This window comes from Aegilops tauschii, chromosome 5 (genome assembly GCF_002575655.3).
Source record: "Aegilops tauschii subsp. strangulata cultivar AL8/78 chromosome 5, Aet v6.0, whole genome shotgun sequence".
In the NCBI taxonomy this organism is placed as follows: Eukaryota; Viridiplantae; Streptophyta; class Magnoliopsida; order Poales; family Poaceae; genus Aegilops; species Aegilops tauschii.
In genome coordinates, this window is record NC_053039.3 from 231523620 (window position 1) to 231538105 (window position 14486).

Genomic DNA, 14486 nt, shown 5'->3' on the forward strand with positions numbered 1-14486 from the left:
GTGGATGGATCTGACGGATCAAAAAGGAAGTAAAAAGTAAGTTTTAATTACCGCTTGACGAACTGCTAGATGAGGTGAAGAGGGAGGCCGAGCAGTTCAATCTCCCGTGCCCTAACTTGGCGACGGAAGACACCTACGGCGGCGGCGGAGAGGACGAGGTCCGCGGCCAGCGTGAGGATGGCGTCGAACAAGTTGCGGCAGCTAAGCGCTTCGTCTCCAGCGTCGTCGAGAGCTAGCGGAGGCGCTAGGGTTTGTGCGAGGTGGCGAGGTGGAAGAAGAGATTGTGACTGTGGTGAGTTGTGTATTTATAAGGAAAGGGACAACATAGCATAATTACGCAGGTGCCCCTGGCGGTTCACATCTGAAGGACACATGGCATGCATGCAACACATTGAAAGTGGTTCCATGTTCCCACGCACGCTTGGATTGTCGGGTGGTCGTTCCGGCTTCTCCGGTATTCAGGCAATCAGGATATGGCAATAAAAACATATTTAAACTTTTGTCACTTTGTCTTCTGCTGACAAGGATTCAGAGAAGACAATTGACAGGTTTCAATAGAATGCATATGATTTGGATAGATAGAATTTGAGGTAGAAGCACAGAAGGGGTTAGGGTCCGATCACATTCACTTAGATCAAGAAAATGCAAACATGAAGGCATAACTATAAGTGAATGATGTAGAGGACAGAACTCGAATATATGAATATATATCAGCATAAGACCAACTCAACATTGTGAAGATAAACGCGAAGACAAATCATTGTTGAAGACAAACCAAATGCGAAGATTATGCAAATGTGACACCAATAAAAACACTTCAAACAAGAGTTTGGTGGTGGCGTTACCCACCGTATAGGAAGTATTAGACCCAGACACCACGCACAATTATTGTGGCGCTCCGAAGTCAAATTCCACGTTAATGTATTCACACTTAGAATGTATGTCTTCATTGATTGAAGATATACGTTACTTCGTGCGTTGCACATCTAAGTCATCAACATGCATCAGCGTTAGGATGTGTGTCCAATCACAGGACATTTGAGGATTCTAGGATATTTAGCTCACACCGCAACTTGCAAAACCTTTTCTCATCCAAGGGCTTTGTGAAGATATCTGCCAATTGCTCTTCAGTGTTGACGTGAATGATATCAATATCTTCCTTCATGACATGATCTCTGAGAAAGTGATGACGGATCTGAATGTGCTTTGTCTTCGAATGTTGAACTGGGTTGTTGGCAATCTTGATGGCACTTTCATTGTCGCAGTAGAGTGGCACTTGCTTCAGATGGATGCCATAGTCCTTGAGAGTTTGCTTCATCCATAGAAGCTGAGGGCAGCAAGATCCAGCAGCAATGTATTCAGATTCAGCAGTGGAGAGAGACACACAGTTCTGCTTCTTTGAAGACCAACAGACAAGAGATCGTGCAAGAAAGTGGCACGTGCCTGATGTGGACTTGCGATCAACCTTGTCACCAGCATAATCAGCATATGAGAATCCAACTAGATCAAACTCTGAGCCCTTTGGATACCATAATCCTAGTTGGGGTGTAAGCCAAATATCGAAGAATTCGCTTCACAGCTAAGTGATGCGACTCCTTTGGTGTCGCTTGGAATCGGGAACACATGCAAACGCTAAGAATTATATCCGGCCTAGATGCACATAAATAGAGTAAAGAACCAATCATGGAGCGGTATACCTTTTGATCGAGCTCTTTACCATTGTCGTCGGGACCCAATTGACCTTTGGTTGGCATTGGCGTCGTGTACCCTTTGCAGTCTTGCATTCCAAACTTCTTCAGACAATCTTTGAGGTATTTCTCTTGAGATATGAAGATGTCGTTGCTTTGCCGACGGATTTGAAGACCAAGGAAGAATTTCAGCTCACCCATCATGGACATCTGATATTGCTCTTGCATCATGTGTCCAAACTCATCACTGTATCTCTTGTCAGTGCAGCCGAAGATAATGTCATCCACATAGATCTGTCATACAAACAGTTCACCATCGTATGTCTTCGTGAAGAGAGTGGGATCCAGGGAACCAGGTTTGAAGCCTTTGCTCTTCAAGAAGTCTTTGAGTGTGTCATACCAAGCGGGAGGGGCTTGTTTGAGGCCATACAGTGCCTTATTGAGATTGTATACCATGTCAGGATGTTTTGGGTCTTCAAAGCCAGGAGGTTGTGCAACATACACTTCTTCTTCAATCTTTCCATTGAGAAAAGCACTCTTCACATCCATTTGGTACAGGAGGATGTCGTGATGGTTGGCATGGGCTAGCAGTATGCGAATGGCTTCAAGCCTAGCCACCGGAGCAAATGTTTCATCGAAGTAAATCCCTTCAACTCGAGTGTATCCTTGAGCAACGAGATGAGCCTTGTTTCTGACTACTTGACCATGCTCATCTTGTTTGTTGCGATAGATCCATTTGGTGCCTATGATGTTGTGCTTGCGAGGATCAGGACGCTTGACCAATTCCCACACATTGTTCAGCTCGAACTGTTGAATCTCTTCTTGCATAGCTTGAATCCATTCAGGTTCCATGAAGGCTTCAGCAACTTTCTTGGGTTCAGATATAGAGACAAATGCAAAGTCCCCACAGAAATTTGCTAGCTGTGTTGCTTTTGAACGAGTGAGTGGACCAGGTGCATTGATGCTATCAATTATCTTCTCAATCTGTACTTCATTTGCAACACGAGGTTGAACTGGACGAAGATTTTGCTCTTGCTGATCATTGTCTTCGTCTTCAGCATTGGCTTCAGGCTGAGCAATGTCTTCAGGTTGACTTGGTGCAGAAATGAAAAGCTCCTCTTCAGCTTGTGCCTCTGAAGGTATGATTTCTCTAGTGCCCATAAGCTTGATCGATTGACTTGGTGGGACTTCATCTAGCACATTTGGCAGGTGCTCTCTTTGTGAGCCGTTAGTCTCATCAAACCGCACATCCACAGTTTCAACTACTTTGTAGTGAAAGAGGTTGAAGACTCTGTAGGAGTGCGAATCCTTTCTGTAGCCAAGCATAAAACCTTCATGTGCTTTCGGTGCAAATTTAGAAGTGTGATGTGGATCCTTGATCCAGCACCTAGCACCAAATACTCTGAAGTAACTGACATTTGGCTTCTTACCAGTTAGGAGCTCATAGGATGTCTTCTTTAGAAGCTTATGAAGATAAACACGGTTGATGACATGGCATGCAGTATCAATAGCTTCAGTCCAGAACTTCCTTGGAGTCTTGTATTCATCAAGCATCGTCCGAGCCATCTCAATGAGTGTTCTATTCTTGCGCTCCATGATGCCATTCTGCTGAGGTGTATATGGAGCTGAGAACTCATGAGTGATGCCCAATGTATCAAGATAAGTGTCGAGGTCGGTGTTCTTGAACTCTGTGTCGTTGTCACTTCTAATGTGCTTGATCTTGATGCCATAGTTGTCATGGCACGATTGGCGAATCGTCTGAAGACATCCTGCACCTCATTCTTGTAAAGGATTATATGCACCCATGTGTATCTTGAATAATCATCAACAATGACGAAGCCATATAGGCAAGCGGTGGTAGTAAGAGTAGAGTAGTGAGTAGGACCAAATAAGTCCATGTGAAGCAGCTCGAAGGGTTGAGATGTCGTCATGATTGTCTTCGAGGATGCTTGGCCCTTGTCATCTTTCCAGCTTCGCAGGCACCACACAGATGATCCTTCTTGAACTTGACGCCCTCGATGCCTATGACATGTTTCTTCTTCGCGAGTGTGTACAAGTTCCTCATGCCAGCATGCCCTAGCCTCCGATGCCAGAGCCAGCACTCTGAACCTTTTGCTAGAAGACATACGGCCAACTGTGGTCCTGCTGAGAAATCTACCATGTACAAATCTTCTTTTCGATATCCTTCAAAGACTAGAGATTTGTCAGATTCTATTAGCACAAGGCAACGATATTTTCCAAATATCACAATCATGTTCAAATCACAAAGCATTGAGACAGACATTAAGTTGAACCCAAGGGATTCAACAAGCATCAGTTTATCCATGTGCTGATCCTTTGAGATTGCAACTCTACCTAGACCCAATACCTTGCTTTTACCAGTGTCAGCAAATGTGATGTGACTCTTTTCAGATGGACGTAAGGTTGAGTCCATGAGAAGACTTCGATCACCAGTCATGTGGTTAGTGCATCCGCTGTCCATAATCCACTCAGAAGCCTTTGGTATCATACCCTACAGTGCAGTTAGGGGATAGGCTTCACCAAGGGAAATGTGAAGCATAAACATTTGACGGACAAGCATATTATCAAAGTTCAAATCCTGGTTAGAGCAGATAGGATGGCTGTCAAGAAAACCAGGAACAAAATACATAGTAAGACCATTTGGGCTTTTTATCTTGCACCCCACAAGATGTTTTAGGTCCCCAGCATAAGCATCAAACGCCTTTGATTTTCGGCTGGAGACCCTTCCCTGCAAAAGAGAGTTAAGTTTTCTTAACCACCCACATTTTCAGGGGTGGCTTCGAAGCAATGAGTCTAAGTGCAGCATCTGAGAACTTCGGCTTTGGAGCCCTAGCAAATAGCCTTGCAGGAGGTGAATAATACTCATATGAATAAGCAGAAAAGTTCTTGGTCTTATGAACATAGCGGTTTGAAGAAACACGCTCATATTCATAAGTCTGAGTGTGATTTCCCTGCAAAACATTGGCGTTAGGGTGACTCTGGTGAGTCCTCTGTCTGTATGAAGCCTTTGGACCATATGAATTCTTTGGTCTGGGGTTTGTCTTCTTCCCTGGTGGTGTCATGATGACATTCACCTGAAGATTCTCAAGACAACTCTTGGGCACCCAGATCTTCTTCATAGGTGGCCCATTCCTGCAGTTAGTACCAATATACCTGGCAAACACTTCACCATTCTGATTCTTAAACAGTTTATAGTTTGCATCAAAGGATTCATCAATGATAATCGGGTTAGTACAAGTGAAGCCAGACAAGGTAGACGGATCCACTGAAGGTCCCTTTGCAGCAACCCATGTGGTTATGGGGTACTGCTCAGGCTTCCAGTAAGATCCATCAACATTCATTTTCCTCTCGAACCCAACACCCTCTTTCCTAGGGTTTCGGTTCAGAATCTGCTTTTTGAGGACATCACATAGTGTCTGATGCCCTTTGAGACTTTTGTACATTCCAGTCTCAAGCAAAGTCATCAACCTGACATTTTCATCAGCAATAGTAGTGGTATCCTCAATAGAGGGGTTAGTTACCACATCAGCAGTTGAAGATATTACAGCATCAGCAGTAGAACATTCAGCAACAAAGACAGCGTTATCACGCTCAAGACATTTTAGACATGGTGGTTCAAATCCTTCCTGAGCGGAACTGATCTGTTGAGCGCGAAGTGACTCATTCTCCTTTTGAAGATCTTCATGAGATGCTCTCAAGTTCTTGCTTCCTTTGAAGATAATCGTAGGAAAGCTTTTCATGAGTTGTTGAGAGCGTTTCATGACAACTTTCAAGTTCTTCATACTTAACATGAAGATTTTTGATGTCTTCAATTAAGGACTGAGATCGGGCCATTTCTGCGTCCAACAGGTCATCTCTTTTGTCTAACAATTTTTGAATATGTTCCATGGCATTCTGTTGTTCAGTTGCAATTTTAGCAAGTGTTTTGTAGCTAGGTTTAGATTCACATTCAGAGTCATCTTCACTTGATGTTTGAAGGTAAGCATCGCGTGAGTTTACCTTGGCACCGCGTGCCATGAAGCAGTAGGTGGGTGCAGAGTCATCCTCATCATTAGCATCAGCATTGGTGACGAGGCCATTGTCTTCAGTGTTGAAGATGGACATGGCGACATATGCTGAAGCTAGAGCCAGGCTTGCCACGCCTGAATCATATTCCTCTTCAGACTCCACCTCCACCTCCTCAGATGCAGACTCCTCCTTTGAATCCATCTCCTTGCCAACAAACGCACGAGCCTTGCCGGATGAGCTCTTCTTGTATGACGAGGACTTGGACGAAGACTTGGAAGAAGACTTTGAGGATTTCTTCTTCTTGTCATCAGAATCATATTCCTTGCTCTTCTTCTTCTTCTTGGTCTCATTGTCCCACTGTGGACACTCAAAGATGTAGTGACCAGGTTTCTTGCACTTGTGGCATGTTCTCTTCTTGTGATCACGAGTGGAAGCTTCATCATTTCTTGAGCTGGATCTTGAAGACTTTCTGAAGCCTTTCTTCTTGGTGAACTTCTGGAACTTCTTCACAAGCATAACAAGCTCCTTTCCAATGTCTTCAGGATCCTTAGAACAACTGTCAGATTCTTCTTCAGAAGTGGAAACAACCTTTGCCTTCAAAGCACGAGTTCGGCCATAATTGGGACCATAGATATCTCTTTTCTCAGATTGCTGGAACTCATGTGTGTTGAGCCTCTCAAGTATGTCAGACGGATCGAGAGTCTTGAAGTCAGGGCATTCTTGAATCATCAGGGCCAGGGTGTTGAATGAGCTGTCAAGCGATCTCAGAAGTGTCTTGACGATTTCATGCTTGGTGATCTCAGTGGCGCCGAGTGTGTGAAGCTCATTTGTGATATCAGTGAGGCGATCAAATGTGAGCTGGACATTCTCATTGTCATTTCTCTTGAAGCGGTTGAAGAGGTTGCGAAGAACACTGATCCTTGAGTCTCTCTGGGTTGAGACGCCTTTGTTGACCTTGGAGAGCCAGTCCGAGACTACCTTTGAAGTTTCCAGAGCACTCACACGACCATACTGTCCTTTGGTCAGATGACCACAGATGATGTTCTTGGCAGTCGAATCCAGTTGAATGAACTTCTTGACATCAGCAGGAGTGACACCTTCACTGGCCTTGGGAACGCTGTTCTTGACGACATACCAGAGGTCGACATCAATGGCTTCAAGATGCATACGCATCTTATTCTTCCAGTAGGGGTAATCAGTGCCATCGAAGATAGGGCACGCTGCGGAGACTTTGACTATCCCTGCAGTCGACATAGCTAAACCTCCAGGTGGTTAAACCGAATCACAGAGAACAAGGGAGCACCTTGCTCTGATACCAATTGAAAGTGCTATTTATCAACTAGAGGGGGTGAATAGGCGATTTTTATGAACGTCTTCAAAACATGGTGGATTCAAAGACAAACAGTAGAAATGAACCTATTGATATGCAACAGAAGTTAGACTACACTAGACAAGCCATAGTCAAGTAAGCAATGAAGTGAAAGCACGAAGACTATTAGCAGCTAGGTAGATGGATCAGGATGGAAGATAGTACGAAGCCAATCAAAAACAGTCTTCACACAGTGAAGCCAATCCGATCATGCAATCAGGCAATGACTTCACGAAGACAAACTATAAGTAAAGAGAGGTAAGAGATAGAACCATTTGCTCGGTGAGGGCAAGGATTTGTTGGACCAGTTCCAGTTGTTGTGACAACTGTACGTCTAGTTAGGGAGGCTGAGATTCAACTCAGAAGACCGCGTCTTCACCTTATTCCCCTTGAGCTAAGGACACTTAGTCCTCGCCCAATCACTCAGGTAAGTTTTCAAGGTAGACTTCCAAACCTTCACAGACTTTGTTCACCGGCGATCCACAATGACTCTTGGATGCTCAGAACGCGACGCCTAACCGGCTGGAGGATTCACAGTCCTCAAGTGTAACAAGTCTTCAGATCACACGGGCAGAAAGACTTCAGTGATGCCTAACACTCTTTGGCTCTGGGTGTTTTGGGCTTTGTCCTCGCAAGGATCTCTCTCTCAAATGCTTCAGATGTGGGTTGCTCTCAAACGACAAAAGCCGTGCACTAACTCTGAGCAGCCACCAATTTATGGTGTAGGGGGTGGGCTATTTATAGCCACGAGGCAACCCGCCTGATTTGTCCGAAATGAAACTGGGTCACTAAGGACCTGACACGTGTCCAACGGTCAGATTTCAAACACACGCGGCAGCTTGACTTGGGCTACAAGTAAAGCTGACTCATCCAGCTTTGGATAAGATTTGCTCTCATTGTCTTCGCTCGAAGACATAGGATTTGGTTGAGCATCACTTTAGTCACTCTGACTTTGTTCACTTGGACCCCACTTAACAGTACGGTGGTTCCTATGACTCAACAAAGAAGAAAAGGAAACTACGAAACAACTATGTCTTCGCACTCCATAGTCTTCATGTGATGTCTTCTCGTGTCATAGTCTTCAATGTATATCTCTTCACAGACCACCAAAGTCTTCAATGTCTTCATACATTTTTAGGGGTCATCTCTGGTAGGTAAACCGAATCAACGTGGGACTACTACCTGTGTTATCCTGTAATTCTCACAAACACACTAGACCCTCAACCAAGTTTGTCGTCAATATTCCAAAACCAACTAGGGGTGGCACTAGATGCACTTACAACTACCAGCGTTGTGTTGCAACCTGCGTGCCACAATCGCTCCAAGGTTATAACATTTGACACCGGTGAGAGCGGTGCGTATGAGGCTCAAGTCAGGAGCACAAAGTGTACTACAATCTTGTTTGCCTACGATGCATTTTCAATTAAATAGTGCAACGTATTGAATTGAGGGGAAATGAATGCTCTTCATTCTACCTTGCGTCACTCCTCTAGTCTCACCATAGCAAACGCTAGTCTAGAATATCTCATACTCAGATCTTGGTGGTTCGCCCAGCGAACCCCAAAATGGAATTTTGCAGTAGTTAGAAAATGTCTCTAGAGGTAAAGTAAATGGATTGTCATACAGTTTAAATGACACTCTAGACTCACGGGGATGGAATTTAAATTCTTCGGTAAATGATTCAGTGAGGATGAGATGTTGGTTGCACTTATCTTTGATGTAAGGACCGAGCTCGGTGTTGTGGATATATTGATCAAATTCTTCTTTAGTACCGGCCATGATCATGAAATCGTCGCAGGGCCATAGACATGATTTGGTAGTGGCATCCTGTATAGAATTTGCACTTGGTTCAACATAAGACCGACGAGCTGAGCTGCTACTAGAAAATGCCTTCGAGGACCTCCTCCTCGAAGAACTCCTTCCAAAGAGGTTCATCATATTTGCATACAATTTTCTGAAAAATTTTGGGTCACGAAAATTTTTGTCAACAAAACTTCACAAGATTGATAGCAACTACTCATAGGGATGCATAGAGACCATATCAAGCATTCAAACTACTTAGAACTCTAAGAATTCAACATGCAAGCTCATCTACAACAGCACCAAGAGTAGCTAATTATTCAAAATATAAACCACTAAAGCAAAAACTAATTGGACCAATAGAGGAGTCACATACCAAGTAGCAATCCCCCAAAACAGTTTCGGAGACTGAGCTTCGAGCAAAGAGATCGAAATCCACGGGTTTGAGAGCAAGAACACGAGAGAGAGAGAGAGAGAGAGAGAGAGAGAGAGAGAGAGAGAAAGAGAGAGAGAGAGAGAGCAACGGTGATTTTTTTTCTGGAGGTAGGAGATGACATGGGCTAAAGAGATAGGTGAGGGGGCTCACGTGGGGACCACAACCCACCAGGGCGCTCCTGGGGCTGCTGGCGCACCCAGGTGGGTTGTGCCCACGTGGTGTACCCCCCTCTGGTGTTATTTGTATCAAAAATTCAGAAATATTCAGAAAAATCGTATTTTCAGAGCATTCTGAGAACTTTTATTTTTTGGTCATTTTTTATTGCACGAGAAATTCAGAAAATAGATAAAACATGGCATTTTATTCTATTTAACTAGGAAAAATAGAAAATGAAAGGTAAGGACAGAAAGTAGTGGCTACTAAATTCATCAACTTCATACCTCTCAAAAGTGATCCATTAATAAGGTTGATCAAGTCTTATTAACAACCACCTTCGATTAGCATGAAACTAGAGAACTTTCGTAAAACACTAAGTTACCTCAAAGCGGATATGCACGTCCCCAACAATAAGTATATCATATTTCTTTTTGGCAGTAGGTAGAGGTATTTGAAAACTTCCAATAGTGAGTGTCGGAGATTTTTCAATAACATTAATAACATTCACTTGGAATTGTTTCTTCATAAAGTGCACAGTATGCTCATTACCATTGATATGAAAAGTGACCTTGCTTTTATTGCAATCAATAACAGCCCCTGCAGTATTCAAAAGGGGTCTACCAAGGATAATCTACATGTTGTCGTCCTTGGGCATCTCAAGTATCAGAAAGTCAGTTAAGATAGTAACATTTGCAACAACAACGGGCACATCCTAACAAATACCGATGGGAATGACAGTTGATTTGTCAGCCATTTGCAAAGATATTTCAGTAGGTATGAGTTTATTCAAATCAAGTCTTTTGTATAAAGAGAAAGGCATAACACTAACATCAGCTTCTAAATCATACAAAGCAGTTTTCACATAATTTTTTTTATGGAGCAAGGTATAGTTGGTATTCCCGGATCTCCAAGTTTTTTAGGTACTCCATCCTTAAAAGAATAATTAGCAAGCATGGTGGAGATTTCAGCTTCCGGTATTTTTTTCTTATTGGTGATGATGTCTTTCATATACTTTGCGTAGGGGGCCATTTTTAAGATATCAGTCAAGCGGGTACGCAAAAAGATTGGCCTGATCAATTTAGCAAAGCGTTCAAATTCTTCATCATCTTTCTCCTTAGTTGATTTAGGTGGAAATGGCATAGGTTTTTGAACCCATTGTTCTCTTTCCTTACCATGTTTTCTAGCAACAAAGTCTTTTTATCATATCTTTTATTCTTGGGTTGTGGGTTATCAAGATCAACAGCTGGTTCTATTTCAACATCATTATCTGGTTCTTTATTATTTGTTTGAGTGTCTTCATGAACCTCATCATTATCTTTTTCATTATTAGTAGTTGAGTGTTCATTCCCAGATTGAGTTTCAGCATCAGAAATAGATACATCATTATCATTATCAGGAGGCTTTTCTACTTCAGGTTCACTAGAGGCATGCAAAGTCCTATCGTTTTTCTTCTTCTTCTTTTTAGAAGGACTAGGTGCATCGGTGTTAATTCTTTGATATTCTTGTTCATTTCTTTTAGGGTGTCCCTCAGGATAAAGTGGTTCCTGAGTCATTCTACCTCCCCTAGTCATTACACCTCTAACATCATTTGAAATTCTAAACAACAAGTCACCCAAGCGAGCAATCATACCGGAGTTGTGTTTCAATTGTTTCATAACATTTGCATTGAAGTGATCTTTTTTTAATGTAGTTATCGAACTCATAAAGGCATTGACTAGGATGCATACTATAAGGATTATCATTGTCATTGAATTTCATCAAAGAATTTACCTCTACCACCTTGGGTGGTGGTGTATCAAGCCCATGTATTTCTTCAATGGGAGGTAAATTTTTGACACCCTCAGCTTTAATACCTTTTTCCTTCATAGATTTCTTTGCCTCTTGCATATCTTCAGGACTGAGATATAAGATACCCCTCTTCTTCGGAGTAGGTTTAAGCGGTGGTTTGGGAAGAGTCCAATCATCATAATTTTTCAATATGTTATTCAATAATTCCTCAGCTTGTTCAATAGTTCATTCCCAAAAACACAACCAGCACAACTATCTAGGAAATCCCTAGAAGCATCGGTTAGTCCATTATAGAAGATATCAAGTATTTCATTTTTCTTGAGAGGATGATCAGGCAAAGCATTAAGCAATTGGAGAAGCCTTCCCCAAGCTTGTGGGAGACTCTCTTCTTCAATTTGCACAAAGTTAAATATTTCCTGTAAGGCAGCTTGATTCTTATGAGCAGGAAAATATTTTTTCAGAGAAATAGTAAATCATATCCTAGGGACTACGCACACAACCAGGAGCAAGAGTATTTTACCAAGTCTTAGCATCACCCTTTAATGAGAACGGAAATAACTTAAGGATATAATAATAGCGAATTTTCTCATCATGAGCAAAAAGGGTGGCTATGTCATTCAACTTAGTAAGGTGTGCCACAACAGTTTCAGTTTCATAACCATGGAAATGATCAGATTCAACCAAAGTAATTAACTCTGGGTTGACAGAGAATTCATAATCCTTATCATCAATAAAGATAGGTGAAGTAGCAAACTTAGGATCACATTTCATTCTAGCATTCAAAGATTTTTCTTTTGAGTTTGCATAATAGTTTCTTAAGATCATCGCTATCATTGCAAGCAAGAAAGTCTCTAGTTGTCTCCTCATCCATAACATAACCTTCCGGTATCTTAGGCAATTCATATCTAGGAGGACTAGGTCTAATAGGTGTTTCAAGATTTTATGTTTCAAGCTCTTCATCAGTTTCAATAATTTCATCAGCTTCAGCATTCTCCAAAGCTTTAGTTCTAGCAAGTTGTTCATCAAGAAATTCACCTAGTGGCACATTATCATCAAGCAAGGTACTAGCATTATCATGAGTATCATTCATAGCAGAAGTAGCATCATCAATGACTTGCGACATAATAGGATTAATAACATGTGGTGGTGTTGCAAGTCTACTCAAAACAGAAGGTGAATCAAGTGCAGAGTGTGATGGCAGTTCCTTACCTCCCCTCGTCCTAAAGGGAACAATCTTGGTTTTAGTATCCTTCAGATTCTTCATAGTGATAATTTGATAATAATCCCAAGTGAATCAACAAATATAGCTATGCTCCCCGGCAACGACGCCACAAAAAGGTGATAACCCACAAGTATAGGGGATCGCAATAGTTTTCAAGGGAAGTATTCAACCCAAATTTATTGACTCGACACAAGGGGAGCCAAAGAATATTTGCAACTATTAGCAGCTGAGTTGTCAATTGAACCACACCTGGAGACTAATTATCTGCAGCAAAGTGATTAGTAGCAAAGTAGTATGATAGTTTTGCTAGTAGTAGCAACAACAATAGTAATGGTAGCAGTGATAGCAATGATTTTATAGCAAGTGTAACAGTAATGATAGCAGTAGTGAATTAGCAAAAACAATATAAGAAAATTTTGTATGCATTGGATCGGTGAATTCGTTGGATGATATTCATCATATAACAGCCATAACCTAGGGCGATACGGCACTAGCTCCAGTTCATAAATATAATGTAGGCATGTATTCCGTAAATAGTCATACGTGCTTATGGAAAGAACTTGCATGACATCTTTTGTCCTACCCTCCCGTGGCAGCGGGGCCCTATTGGAAACTAAGGGATATTAAGGCCTCCTTTTAATAGAGAACCGGAACAAAGCATTAACACATAGTGAATACATGAACTCCTCAAACTACGGTCATCACCGGAAAGTATCCCGACTACTGTCACTCCGGGGTTTACGAATCAGAACACGTAATAGGTGAATATAACTTGCAAGATCGGATCTAGAACATAGATATAATGGTGATAACATAAACGGTTCAGATCTGAAATCATGGCACCTGGGCCCAAAGTGACAAGCATTAAGCATGGCAAAGTCATATCAACATCAATCTCAGAAGATAGTGGATACTAGGGATCAAGCCCTAACAAAGCTAACTCGATTACATGATGAATCTCATCCAACTCCTCACCGATGAGCGAAGCCTATGAAGAAATTTCTCACTCCCGGTGGGGAGCATCATGGAACTGGCGATGGAGAAGGGTTGGTGATGACGAAGATCGAAGATCCCCCTCTCCGGAGCCCCAAACGGACTGCAGATCTCGCCTCCCGATGAAGAACAGGAGGTGGCGGCGGCTCTGTCTCGTGAAACGCGATAATTCTTTCTCCCTGATTTTTTCTCCGAAAATGTGAATTTATAGCGTTGGAATCAGGGTGTGCGGGGCCACCAGGTGGGGACAACCCACCTGGGCGCGCTAGGAGGGGGCGCGCCCTGGTGGGTTGTGCTCACCTAGGGGCCCCCTCACGTGGTTCTTGGCTCCAGTATTTTTCTTTTATTCCATATAAATTCTCCAAAAAGTTTCATGCCATTCCGAGAACTTTTATTTCTGCACAAAAGCAACACCATGGTAGTTCTGCTGAAAACAGCGTCAGTCCGGGATAGTTTCATTCAAATCATGCAAATTAGAGTCCAAAACAAGAGGAAAAGCATTAGGAAAAGTAGATACGATGGAGACGTATCAACGCCCTCGGGTGGACCAGCAGGCAAATGTTGCCCAAGGTTCTTGGCGAGCACCCGTTTCCCGGTCCTGCCCGGACAACACAACCCGGCGTAACATCAACAAGTCACCCCCACCCGGGGGCTGCGGGCGCCCGGTAAACAAAGAGAAGGCAGCCTAAGGGAGTATATTGTTACTTAATACATGCATCACAAGGGGACTTTTGCCAGAATACTTTTACATCCCCGTGGGGTCACGTTCAAAACCTTGACATGCGAATAGGAAAAAGACAACTCAAGGAGACGTGCTATAAAAATCATTGTTGTCGCCATCACTACTGTCACCATCACCGCCGTCAGCCCTGCGCTCCTCGACCTCAGGCTGGCCTTCGCCACCTCTGGGAGTGAACTCCACGATCAGGTCATCCACGTGGTCCTCCACCCAGTCTCCCAAGGTGCCTCAAATCACCCGGGGCACGGGGGCTGTCACGGCCTCGA